This window comes from Phyllostomus hastatus, unplaced genomic scaffold (assembly GCF_019186645.2).
Source record: "Phyllostomus hastatus isolate PE091 unplaced genomic scaffold, TTU_PhHast_1.1 phas_contig_276, whole genome shotgun sequence".
Classification (NCBI taxonomy): domain Eukaryota; kingdom Metazoa; phylum Chordata; class Mammalia; order Chiroptera; family Phyllostomidae; genus Phyllostomus; species Phyllostomus hastatus.
This window is the reverse complement of record NW_025333831.1, coordinates 1-11,413: the sequence shown is the minus strand read 5'-3', so window position 1 is coordinate 11,413 and position 11,413 is coordinate 1. Positions and strand designations below refer to the sequence as shown.

Sequence of the window (11,413 nt, the reverse complement as noted above, 5' to 3'; positions counted from 1 at the left end):
CCCCCAGGAGGACACAAGTCATTGGATTTAGGGCCCATCAGAAATCCCAATGATCTCATCTAGAGATCTTTAACTTAATCACATCTGCAAAGACTTGATCTCTGACAAAGTCAAATTCACATTCACAGGTAACAGACAGCTAGGACTTGGACATACGTTTTTGGGCGGGACACACACAAAAACTAATGCTTTGGGAAAGAAATAAAGTATTGATGTCAAAAAAAAGGGCCATGTTTAATGCCTTTCTGAGCTCATCTGGAATTCCCAAGTGGAAATAAGCAAGGACAGAAAAGAGGTGGGCAGTATGAAAGGTCAAAAGGAAACAGGAAGAAAATGTTTTCTTTTTCTACCTGTGTCAAATTTTAGCCTGATTTATTAACTTGATACTTCTCTGTGTTAGATTATTTCATCTGAACAAAAAACACCTGGTGATAGGATTTATATATAGCATAATAATAGCAATAGGAATATGCCGATATTTTGCAGTTAGTAATCAAAGTTGTGACATACATTTCATGATAAAAACTGCATTGCAACTTCACTAACAATCTTTGTGTACATGTGCATATAGTGTGTTAGTATATATACATACATACATATATATATATACATATATACATATATATATATATATATATATTCTAGCCAACACCACTTCCTTATAAAGCTGAGAACTACTTTTTCCTAGAATCCCTGTGTGTTAAAGGTCAGCATTTATCAATGAGAATAACTCTGAAGAAACTGGGAAGGTGAAAATGAAGTATTAGGCTTTTTTTTTGGATAATCATGGAAGTGAGAGGATTGTGTAATATCTACACAAGCTCACACTTGTAAATTGTGTCTGATGTGGCAATTTTGCAACCTCTCTGTGAGTGACTACTTTGCCATCATGGTGACAAGAGGTGGGACCATCTCAGACTTCCCCATGTCAATCAGCTACTTCACTCCTCTGGCTGCAGCCTTAGAGATCTTCTCTTCCCCTGCTCCTCCCACTCATCTAACCCCTAATCCTAATCAAACACCACATTCTTGTAGTACTGATAGTAATTTTTACTCTCCTGACAGAATATAGACTGATATTGTAACTATACTTATGTATGTTAAATTGAGGACAGCTCCAATTTAATGAATTAATCTTATAATCCCTTGAAGAATATTATTCATTTCAACAGTATTAATAGTTCACAGTCCAAAAAAAGTTACAATACCAAATGCTGGTGAGAATGTGAATGAATATAAACTCTCCATCAGTGCTTGTGAAAATGCAAAATGGTGTAGCTCCATTAGAACGCAGTTCAGCAGGTACAATACTTATGAAGTTAAACATGACTTTACCACACAGTCCAGTAATTACCCTTCTTGGTATTTACCCAACTGAATTGAAAACATATGTTTATTCAAAAATTTGTACACAAATGCTTATAACAAATTTATTTATAATCACTGAAAACTAGAAGCAAGTAAGAGCTCTCCCAAAAGATGAATGAACAAAAAAGTAGTGGTATACCAATATAACAGGATATTATTCAGTAATACAAAGAGGTGAGCTATCAAACCGTAAAAAGACGCAGAAGCACTTCACCTGCATATTGCTAAGTAAAAGAAGTCAATCAGAAAAAAGCTATATACTATGTGATTACATCGCATTCTGGAAAAAGCAAACTCTCTCTAAAAATAAGTCTTTAAAAAATAAAACAAAACAGAGATAACAATCCACCTTATAAAGCTGTTAGAACTAGTTTATACATGAGCTTAGAAAAAATGCACTTAGAAAGTGCAAAGAAGTGGTCAATAGTATTTGTTATTATTGATGATATCAACAATTTTTTAAAGATTTTATTTATTTATTTATTTGTTTGTTTACTTATTTATTTATTTATTTTTTAGAGATAGGGGAAGGGAGGGAGAGAGAGAGAGAGAAATCTATCACATGCCCCAACCAGGGGTTGAGCCCACAACCAAGGCGTGTGCTGTGGCCAGAAATCTACCCAGCCACCTTTCCCTCTGTGCCACAAGGACCAACCAAGTGAGCCATGTCGGCAGGGAGCAATAAGCACTTTAAATTTACAAAACTATCATCACAGCCTGTGGAATAACATTTCTATAGCTAATTTCCTGACAGCTTGGAAATAGATGGAATTCTCACTGTCCTCAATCCTCATCACTCACCATTTCTACCTCTTGCTGAGTTATGCATATGCCTTCATACCAGGCTCTATGCTTTTTGTTTAATATCATGGAGGATGGATTCCATAGTAGGGCCAAACTCAATGATACTGGAAAATTCAGAATGGTAGTAATTACGGAAGCCAGCACTGTGCATGGCCACCAATGAACCGTATGAATCAAATACTGGCGAACCAGATGACCCAAAGTAAAAACTGGTGTCATAGGTAATCACATCAGTTCTGGGAGCCATTTCCTCGAAACTTCTTTGAGTGAGCATACGGATGAACTCCATATGCTCATCGAAACCCCTGCATATGCTCATTGGAATCCTGAGGCGGAAGATGTTGCTGATATTTTTCTACTCGCTGGCTCTGAGGGACTATAGCACAACCATCAATAGACTTTGCCTCTCTATCTGGATGGCCAATAATATATATCAACCCACTAAGGGGCACAGGACCAATTCCATTATAAAGTCCCGAAGGTACTGGTCGTCCCATTTTCCTTCAGTTCCAGAACAGCATAATCAAGAGATTCATCAGATATCTCAAACCAAGGTTTGACAAAAAAGTAGTCCCCTCTTTCTTGGCTGTCTTCGTAACCAAATGTCACCCTCACGCATTGGCCAATTATGTCTGCCCACTTGCTTGGCTCTATTCCTTTTCCCACAATGTCATGGATTACATGCCAACAAGTGAAAATGAACAACCCTCTAAAAACAAAGCAGGTGGCACAACCCCGAATTCCATTGTTGTCCCATGACAAGTACCCAACTGAGTCACTGAGACGAGAAAGAAGTTTGGTGATTTTAACCAGAGTAGCGTTTTTTGTCAGTTTCCCAAAGTATGTTTTATGAGCAAGATATAATTTCTTCCCCTGTCTATTTTTAATCTTTTTGCTTGAGGGCTTTCTATAATTTTTTTCCATTTCTATTTTCAAACTAGGGTACTGGGCCACACTTTTCTCCTTTCAAACACAGAGGTGTTTCTTTCCTCCAACTCAGGATTCTGAGTGGTTGTCAAATCACAATTCTGAGTGGTTGCCACACCACAATTCTGAGTGGTTGCCAAATCACGGCTCTGAGTGGCTGCTGCCCTAGACGCCCTCCTTTTCTCAACCTCAACCTGGAAGAGCTTGCCCTCTAGGTCATCAACGCACTGTGTGTTTTCTACAACGGAGTCCAGGTTTAAAATGAGTCTCCAATCATCGTTCTCCAGAAAGGAAAAGAAAATCTGCCATCCTTGCACACAGCTTCCTTGATGGTTTCTCCTTTGAAAGCATAGACACAGAGTCTGACCCCTTCTTTGTGAAGTTTCCCCTGCATTTGACAATCTTTTTTTTTCCTTGTCTTTCCAATTGGGTTGATAAAGAATTTGACACAGTCAGTAGATGCCTTGTCATGCCGACCAAATATCTGGTTCTCTTCATTCTGCTCACTTTTATTCTGGGCAAATGTAATTACCCAGGTGGCAATTTTTCAGGCAAACAACTGAGGGGCATTCCAAGGTTTAGGTAGCCTTCAATCCCTTCCATGCCCTGCACCAGCATCTCTTTGCCTTGCTGAGTTTCCCTCTCTTCTTTGACAGCCTTAACAGTGTCAAGTGCAGTGGATAAGCTATGCCCTCTCATTACCTATGACCATGTGTTTCATTTTGTTTTGTTTCTCCTGTGAGTGTACATCCAAGGTGATGTAAAATACCTTATTTGTGGATATAACCTGGCCTTTGGGTCCTTTGAACCTGCATATTAGTTACATGATCTTGTGGGCTTTCTCCTGGAGCCGTTCTTCATTTGAGCAACACTGGAATTACCCTGTTGTTCTTTATTGACCTAAAAGGAAACGTTAAAGACGGTAAATAAATTAATGCAACTAGAAAATTTCAGCCCTGGGTGGTGTAGCTCAGTGGATTGAGCGTGGGGTGTGAACCAAAGTGTCGCAGGTTCGATTCCCAGTCAGGGTACATACCTGGGTTGCAGGCCATGACCCCCAGCAACTGCACATTGATGTTTCTCTCTTTCTCTCTATCTCCTCCCTTCCCTCTCTAAAAATAAATAAAATTTTAAAAAAAGAAAATTTCTATAGGAAACTCAGAACTAATCTGCAAAACCCCAATGAATAGAATTAAATCAGAGTTTGAGTTGAGAGACAAAATATAATGTGAGTTTCCTGTCCCATCAGTTAGATTAGCTTTTAATACTGCTACACTTGTACATTTTTATGAGAAAGAAGAGGAAAAGCAACTGTTTTGTAGGTGCATCAAAATAGAGATGCTTAAAAGTCTGCCAGTTCTAAGTTCTCACAGTGTTCTGTCAGGTATTGTTTATTAGTTTCAGCTGTACAATTTTTACTATTTGTGACCACAATGATGGGTTGCACCAAAAATTGTTCTTAAAACACCAAAATCAGCGATAATAAAGTACCATAACTTTTACTTTAAAATGTAATTTGCCAGGCGGCAATTTTCAGGCAAGCAACTGAGGGGCATCCCAAGGTTTAGGTAGCCTTCAATTCCTTCCATGCCCTGCAGCAGCATCTCTTTGCCTTGCTGAGTTTCCCTCTTTTTGACAACCTGAAGAGTGCCCAGTGCTGTTGATAAGGTATGCCTCTCATTACATGTGATCTGATATTTCATTTTTTTGTTTCTCTTGTGAGGTACATCTAAGGTAATGTAAAATACCTTATTTTGGGATATAGCCTGGTCTTTTCGCCCTTGAGCCTGGGTATTAGTTATATCTTTGGGCTTCTCCTGGTGCCATTCTTCATTTGAGGAACACTGGAATTATCCTGTTGTTCTTTATTGACCTAAAAAGAAATATTAAAGACTGTAAATCAATTAATGCACCTCAAAAATTTCTATAGGAAACTCAGAACCAATCTGCAAAACCCCCAATGAATAGAATTAAATCAGAGTTTGAGTTGAGAGACAAAATATAATGTGAGTTTCCTGTCCCATCAGTTAGATAAGCTTTTAATACTGCTAGACTTGTACATCTTTATGAGAAACAAGAGGGAAAGCAACTGTTTTGTATGTGCATCAAAAACAGAGATGCTTAAAAGTCTGCCAGTTCTCAGTGTTCTCCCAGGTCTTGTTTACTAGTAGCAGCTGCACGATTTTTACTATTTCTGACCACAGTGGTGGGTTACACCAAAATTGTGACACTCAAATTGTGAACTCAAAGAACTCAAATTATTTCCCCCATTATATCAATTAATTCCAAACTCCTATGAAATGAGGAGCAACAAATGTGGCCTTTCTGTCCTTTTAATGGAGAAACTGAGGTACAGAAAGTTTCTCCTGTAAGTGCCTTTCTTAGGGTTACATAACAACCAGGTAATGACGTGAGTATGAGAACTCCAATACAGTCCAACATTTTTTGCCATTTCGTAAATTCCTGTCTTTATAGGGCATTGTCTTAAAAACCAGGGCTGGGGGATGGGAGAGGAATTACATGAGGAGGATTAGTTAAATGGCAAAAATTCAATAAACAATTAAGAGCATCTGATTCCTACGTCCAAAAGATACATTTTTGCCAAGTCAGAGTCATCAGGGCATGGGTGGTGAGAGATGCCACTTGCTGGTAAGGGGAATAACAACGCCAGCGTTGTTGTAAAGATTGAGTGTCACCTCATGTGTGACAATGCCTAGCACCATGATCAGCACATTAGTAGGTTAACTTTTATTTTCCTTCTTTGTAATGGTACTAATACTCTAGATACAGGAGAAGAAACATAAGGTAATGTACGTTTATTCCGGACACACATCCACACTCGCAAAGGGCATCCTCTTCAGCCTATTGCTGCTACAAACATCCTTGTCATATGGCCCTGCAGAACACTCTGAGGGACTTCCGACTCTTCCAAGGATTCTGGGGAAGATACAGACACTTCCTAAAAAGGGGACCTGGAATCGGTTCTCCATGATACTGGCTTGCACTGCCATGCAGTGGGACAGGGAAAAAGCAGAACTAGGCTTGGCTGGGCTTTTCTTCCTACTTGGATGTTCTAATTAGAATCAGAACAAAACTTAAAGGGTTCTTAAGTTGCATTCTCAGTTGCTCATCATCTCTCAGCCTTTCTTTTTCTTAATAAACACAAGGAGTGTTTTAGACTCAGGACGGGATTCCATGGTTCGATGTAACAACAGAGCCCAGTTAGTAGAAAGCACCCTCACTGAAGGTCAGCAAACTTAACTCCAAGTCTCCATCCCACTATGGCCTTAAGAACAAATCACTTCTCTCCTATCTTTATAAACCAAATTAAGGATGAGAAAATCCTGCCTGCCTGCCTAATAAGCTTATACCAAGAATAAATATATTAAAAATTGTTTCATAAATTATAGAGCCTTACACAATTGTATTGCCATTATCAAATAGATCAGCCACATTTGCAAGGTATTGTATAGAGTGTCAAGGTATGAAATAACTTCAATTTTCTTTTCATTCCATATTTTACTGTACATTATATTTGATTTTTTTGTTGTTGTTTGGGAAGTGTTACAATAGGTTTTTGTTAAAGGCTGATTTGCTATGGCTAGGATTTTTATTAAAACTCCTCCTCACCACTACACATGAAAACGGAAAGAATAAACATGAACCAGAAAGGTTTTAACTTTTATGTAGTATCCACTTCATTCAATGAGATAATTTCTGGACAGGAGGATTATGCAGCCCAGTGTCAAGGATGGCTAAGTCTAGTATTTATACATTCTGTAAACACTATTTACAAAGATATTGTACCTGAGGAAAATAGTCCTCAATTTTCATATTTTCTCTTTGTATCCAAGGAGACCTTCTGTGACCTGCGTTTCTGACAGCTCATGATGGCTTGAAGATGAGTGGACAGTTCAGCTGAAACACTAAAAAGGTTCAAGTTAGAGCAGTATCTTCGCAGCTACCATTCACTGTACAGAGGGTAAGATTAACGGGGACCCCATGTCCCCACCTTTCCCTTCAGCTCCAGCCATGCCCTCCTCAGAGATGTTAACCTATCAAGTAGACAGTTTATCCACCAACTCTAATCACTTCCATAATAAAAGCTCCCCATGATGGGGAACTATACTGGGATACGATACAAAAAATTATCTCTAATTGCCAATTCCCACAGATACCAGGCAAAATAGGTACACCTGCTTTTGCAGGTGGGGAAAGTACAACTCAGAGAAGGCAGGTGAGCTCTTCATGGCCAGAGTGACATGGCAGAGATGGAATTCAAGGGAAGGCATAAATACCCTTCAGGAGGGTTTGCTGTTGGAGAATTAAAAAAGTGTGTTCTGGTTCCACTGATATTAAATTATGGCCTCCACTTAAGTTGGAGATGACACGAGGATGGTATAATTGCAGGGAAATGAACAGCAAAAAAACAACATAGGGATAAAGTCAACTTACAATGGGAGTTTGACTGGGAAGATAGGGAACGTTAGTTGCTGCTTTAGATTTTTTGTTTGTTTAAAGAGGTATATTCCCCTCTGTATTTTCTCTGATGTCTCCCCTAGAGGACAATGAACAATGAAGCAAAAGAGTGAAATCTTCACCAGTGGCAAACACGCTAGAATGAAGACAGCAACCTCCTGTCTTCAGTATCTCAACATGTAATGCATGCCTGTCTTGTGGCAAGCCCTCAATAAAGACACACTTTAAAAAGATACAGTCAATGAATGAATGGCGTATGCATATGGTGCACTATGCCCTGTTCCACATGCTTTTCATAAACTACCTTGTATAATTCTTACAACCCTGTGAGGTAGGTGTGATTAGTCTCATTTTATTAGGAAAGAACTTGAACACCCAGAGACGTTAAGGTATTTACAGGTACTCAAGGTCACAAAGCCCAGAGAGTATACTTTTAATGAGTTTTTATTATGGGGAAAAAAAAGACAGAGAGAGAGAGAGTAACATAATGAGCCTACATGTACCTATCACATAGGAACAATAATTGCTAGTGTTTTTTGCAAGTCTGCATCATATTTTTATGTTACTAGATTATTTTACTGTTAGAACTATCATGACATTTTAACCCTAATAAACACTTTCTAGCTCTAAAAATTTTGGACTTTTTCTTACATAATCACAATGCTAATTTATTCAGATAAGATCTAATTGAGATGTAGAAGTTGTCTTTATTATATATCTCTTAAGTTATTTTTGTTCTAGGAAAAGAAGTGATTCATTGAAAAGAACAGAAAAGTTGTTAGCAGACAGTTTACCTCCTGGTTTGCCTCTTCGTGTTGTTGCTTAATTTATGCTCAGCCCCCTGTAGTTCTTGTCAAGTAGAACTTACCTAAAGATTATGCTTTAAAGAAGATTTGGTACATGTACACAGTGAAATATTACTTAGCTGTAAAAAAGAATGAAAGCTTACCATTTGTGACAATATGGATGGACTGAGACAGTATTATGCTAAGTGAAATAAGAGAGTCAGAGAAAGAAAAATACCATGTGATTTCACTTATGTGTGGAATCTAAAGAACAAAATAAATGGAGAAAACAGAAACAAACTCATAAATACATAGAACCAACTGACTGATGGTGCTGGGATGAAAAGGTGAAGGGATTAAGAAGTACAATTGGTAGTTACAAAATACCCACAGAGACATAAAGTAAAGAATAGGGAACATAGCCAATAATATTGATATACCTGTGTATGGTGGCAGGTGAGTACTAGACTTATGGGGGGATTACTTTGTAAAGTAAATGATTGTCTATCTACTGTGCTGTGCACCTGCAAATGACACAAAATGATATTGAATGTAAGCAGTTAATTGAAAAAATTAAAAAGCACAAATAACCAGCTTCAAGCTTAGCTATTTGTTAATTACACTAATAAATACCATTTTAAAATTTGAGGCAACAACAAATCAATGGAGACTATGCTGCCTCTCTTCACTGTTTCACTGTGCAGCGGGAGCCCTGGCTTCATCACTTACTGGCAATGAGCTTCTCAGGAAGCTCACCTCAGCCTCTCTCAGCCTTAGTTTCCTGTTTGTACCCTGAGGCAATGGTTCTACAGGAGATAATGAATATGGAAGTGCTACATCATTGTTAGTTGTTGTAAGTCCACATGACTTCAAATTTCAGATTAGCATTTACTAGCTGCTTGACCTTGGGCATATTAATTAATACTGTCCCTTACTCTCCACTCCTCTAAGGTGGAAACAGTGATGAGCTCAGCCTCCACTGTTGTGAAGATTAAAGAATATAATGACTGGAAAGTCATTGGAACAGTGCCTGGCACAGCACAGGTTGCCCAGTAAATATTACTATGGTTAGTATTATTATTATCATCAATATACTTACCACAGGGAGACTTTGCAAACAGCAGAGACCCTGGGAAAACAAAAGTGAGATGTCTATAATAGAGGAAATGGGTCATGTTCCATAAGGTCCTTGAAGGCAGGAACTTATTGGCCCCAAACTGAGAGAATGTGGGGTTTCACTGTGTCTGCTGCCACTGACTCATCTCATGGAATTGAGAAAAGACCTAGGTGCTTTAGGAGTGATTAGTACACATGGACCAAAAAAGAAATATATAGTGGGCAAGAACAATTGTGAGTTTTGCCCTCCATTGGAATGAACCAGAGCAATCACAGTGGAGAGGGGCAGAAGGTGGAGAAAATACCCCACATCACTTCCCCAACATGGTTTTCGGTATCCAGACTGAACGTGCTATGTCAAAGTGTGAAGTGTCCTAAGCTATCCAAGTCCAAGCCCAGCATTATGGTTGGAGAAGTGAAGGTTGTGCTGACCTAAAGGGCTGGCCCTATGTCCTCCAGTAAAGGGAAATAAATATACAGCCTGTCCTTGGTCCATTTCCAGCCCTAGCAGGAGCTTCCCCTTAAGTCTCATCTCCCCCTTCATCTCTTCTCTCTCTCTCTCTCTCTCTCTCTCTCTCTCTCTCTCTCTCTCTCTCTCTCTCTCTCTCTGTCTCTCTCTCTCATCCGTGCCCACTACTTCCCTCTCTGTCTGGCTCTTCCTCAGTCTGCACTCTTTTCGCTCCTTCCCACCCACCCCTGCCTCTCTCTTCCCTTTCTGCTCCACTCTCCCCTACTTCCCGGCCCTGCCCTAACCACGCTCCCTTCCCACTCTTCTCTCTGCTCTGGTCTGGCCTGCTAGACCTGAGCTAGGTTGTAGAGGGCACATATGCCATCCCGGCTGACCCTAGGCCTCCATCAAGCCCACCACCACGCTCTCAGCGCCCCCCCCCCCCGACTCCGTCCCAGTACATAGCCCCTGACAAGAAGTAGTCACTGAAATACAACCTGTGCAGTCTTGGGCAGGCAGCTGGGCAGCGCTGTCCGACACAGCCCACAGGAGGGAGGCCCAGGTCCTTCTTCTCCCAGTCCTGCAGGCTGCTGAGCACCCGCCCCCAACCAGCATGTGCACTGTAATCCAGAGCCAACCCGAGGTCGGTTCTTGTTGGAGCTGCGCAGGAGAGAGCCGCCAAGTTAGCTCCGACTAGCTGGGCAGGCAGCGGGTGGGACTGAGATTTGCAAAGCTTTCCCGTCTCTGGGTAACCCGTCTGCTGGTAGCACGGTTATTTTCGCGTTCATTTCTACAGGGCTCTTCCAGGGTTAGCAGCGGCCTAGACGGTCTGCAAGCGTCTTGATCTTTACAGGCAGGGAGCCTGAAGGGGGTCCCCACAATGGGAAGCTGCCCCCTCCCTCCCCCTAACCCCCAAACCTCCACGCCAATTCCCCCTAAGAGCTCCGGTCCGACTCAACTGCAGGAGAAGCACTCACAGAAGCGGAGAATCTGCCCCCAACCGTGCCGGTGCTGGCCGTCGTGGGAGCAGCAGGATCTTCCGAGATGGCGCTCTGCGGGCTGTCTCGTGAACTTATAGCCCAGCCAGAAGTGGAAAAATCCCGCGCTCCGGACCTGATACCGCTTCTGGCCAATAGTTGTCGAGGTAGCCGCCGCCAGGAGCGTGGCAGGAAGGACTGGCGGGCTGGGGGAGTTGGGAGGCGGGGTTCGGACAGTCTCGCTGTCTCCCACCCCATCCGCTGGTTCCCACAGTCGGTCCTCGGCCGGCATCCACCTTCCTGGGCAAACTTCGAGCAGTCGTGACCCTCAACCCTCTCTGCCCAGCCGGATCCGCTTCCGCTGTCCAAGGAGCTGAGCGGGGTTCGGGGAGGGGGGGGCGGGGCGGGGAGTGTGGGAGGAGTCGGACGTTTTGCGCTTTTCCCCAGCGCTGGTTCACCGAACTGGAGAGTCGCGCGGGGAGTCTGGAGAGGCAGGGCGCACGGCCAGT

General features: G+C 41.6%; 1 pseudogene; it reads right to left on the bottom strand.

Annotated features, from left to right (window-relative positions):
- Window positions 1-1,404: 1,404 nt before the first annotated feature.
- LOC123818231 lies at window positions 1,405-10,962 on the bottom strand (annotated as a pseudogene).
- Between the last annotated feature and the right edge of the window lie 451 nt (window positions 10,963-11,413).